The sequence below is a fragment of the Indicator indicator genome, chromosome 2 (assembly GCF_027791375.1).
Source record: "Indicator indicator isolate 239-I01 chromosome 2, UM_Iind_1.1, whole genome shotgun sequence".
Classification (NCBI taxonomy): Eukaryota; Metazoa; Chordata; class Aves; order Piciformes; family Indicatoridae; genus Indicator; species Indicator indicator.
In genome coordinates, this window is record NC_072011.1 from 60,332,144 (window position 1) to 60,334,895 (window position 2,752).

Consider the following 2,752-nt stretch of genomic DNA (forward strand, 5'->3'; position numbering starts at 1 on the left):
GTTCAAACAAGTGGGCCACCAAACTCTTAATTCTGGATCAATCTTGCTGGGAGTTGCCATATATGCATATACAGGGACTGCAGAGTCCTGCAGGTCCTGTGTGCAGAGGCACTTGTGGGGCACCGTGCATTTCTGGATCCAGAATGTTTAACCATGCCAGCCTTCACTCGCCCCATTTCCCTGCGCTTACTTATAGAAACATTTCTTCCACCTCATGGTCAGATTCTGCCTGTCATGTGGACATGGATTTGTATCTCAAGTGAAATAAATCTGCCACCACTCTTTGTGTGGGGAAACTTGGTTCAGCTTTACACTGAATTTGTTTCCAGTATTCAAGGATTTCTGTACCTTCTTTCCATGCTTCGGTTAGCAACAGCAAGTGGGCATCCTGCTGCTTTTTTTTAAAAAAGGAAAAAAAAGACAAAACAACAAACACCTCCCCCCTCCAAAAAAAAAACACAGAAAAAAAAGAGAGAAAAAAAAAGATGATATTTTTGTAATATTTAAATTCTCTCCTGAAATTCTTTTCTTTGCCCCCATCTTCCCTTGGTTTAGCCATGCTTTGGCAATATCTAAATGCCAACCTGACTTACAAAAATGGCTTTATCTTCTTCCTCTTTTTTTTTAAACAGATTTGAACTCAAAGACTTTTATATGTACCAATCAATGATGTTTCTTGTGCTTCAAAAGGACATGAGAACTATCAGTGGCTCCTAATTTTGTTTCAAGGGAGGCTGTATATAAGTTAAATGCTAACCCAGAGGATAAACTGTGTTGAACTGAGAGGGGAGAGGGGGAGTAAAAGGGGAAATGAGAAGGTGAAGGCTTGTGCCTATGTAGTGCACAACCCTACCCTTATTTAGGGATTTTTAATCCCTCAGTGGCAGAACAAGGACAGCTATTTGCTCAGCTAATGGAAGCTGAAGTGGTGCAAACACATTTTTAAGAGCAAAACAAGGTAAAGGTTTGAGCCATTCACCACTAGAATGTACAATAATATATTTGTCTATAAACGGAGCTGTTGCAACTAAATAGCACCCTCTTTGTAAAGTGAATAAATATACATCTCCTTTACCAGATAACATGTTCTGTGGTGTTTGTTGAGGGAGACTATAGGTAGTGGTGAAGGATGAAATGCTCGCTCTAGAAAGCAGGTTTGAAGGGCTGAGAGATCTGGGGCTGTTTTTTCTGGAGAAGAGAAAGCTTGAGAAGGGCATCTGGTCAGTGTTTACAAATACCTCAGGGGTGGGTGTCAAGAAAAAGGGACCCAGGCTCTTCTCAGAGGTGCCCAATGATAGGATGAGGGTCAATGGACACAAGCTGGAACACAGGAAATTCTGCCTCAACGCAACGAAGAGCTTCAGAGTGTGCCAGAGCACTGCAGTAGGCTACCCAGAGAGGTTGTGGAGTCTCCTTCTCTGGAGACTTTCAAAACCCACCTGAAGGTGTTCCTGTGTGGCCTGCCCTAGGTGCTTCTCCTTTGGCAGGGGATTTGAGCTCAATGGTCTCTGGAGGTCCCATGCAATCCATACCACTCCGTGATTTCTGATGGAGGAGGAAGCTAACCTAACGCTTGATGGTGTTTTGCAAAGCATCTGTTATTCCTGATTTCCTAACTCCTACATCTCATTCCAATCTGTTGGTTTGCCCACAGCATTAGGGTTGCAGCATTGTCTGGCAGCACAGGGAATTGTCACTGAAAAAGCTGGAAAAGACATCACCCTGTCTGTGGCGGGCTGGAAGTAGAAAGGCAGCATATGGAGGTTCCCAGTCTTCAGAGGGTTTTAACTGGCAGTAAATTAGTGTCTTAATAATTTGGAAGCTTTTATTTCACTTCAGAGATGCTGTGAAAATGAATGCTGGCATTTAAGCACTGCCTCTCACAAACCACCAAATTAGGCTGAAGTGATGCCTGAGTTTTTAATAGGCTGCCATGTTGCTGTGTGAATCAGGCCAAAAGCTGGATGTGAATGCAGGTCTGCCCATCCTGGGCCTCTCACTACAAGAAAGACATCGAGGTGCTGGCCAAAGATGTCCAAAGAAGAGCAACCAAGCTGCTGAAGGGCCTTGAACACAAGTCTCAGAAGGAACAGCTGAGGGAACTGGAGTTGTTCAGTCTTCAGAGGAGGCTGAGGGGAGACCTCAACACCTTCTACAACTACCTGAAAGGAGGCAGTAGCCAGCTGGGGATTGGCCTCTTCTCACAAGCAACAACTGAGAGGACAGCCGCAAGCTGTGTCAGGTAAGGTTCAGGGTTGAGGTTAGGAACAATTTCTTCACAGAAAGGGTTAATGAAGCATTGGGACAGGCTGCCCAGGGACGTTGTGTAGCGGTAGAGGCTTAGCAGTAGTGGTGGAGCTCCCCCTAGTGGGGCTCTAGGTGGGTGTTTGGACTTGGTCTGAAAGGTCTCTTCCAAACTCGACAGTGCCATGATTCTGTCTCAGGTGAGTGCTGGTCTGCTGAACTTTGGGGATGTGGAGTAACGCAAGAAGAACCTGAGTTTTGGTTGTGCGAGGTCCTGCCTGTATCTGTGCCCTGGCTGTTCCAGGAGTTGACGCAGGAGCCCTAGGCTGGGGTCAAAGAGCAGGCAGAGTATCTTGTTGGCACTGTTTGGTTATGGGGAGCGGCGGCACTGGGACCTGGCTGCAGGAAGAGGAGGAGGATTTCAAGAGTGCTTTGTTCATCCTTGGGTTTTGCTGACAGTGAGGTTTTTCAAATCTGTTGAATTATCAAAGAAGCTGGTGGCAGGGGT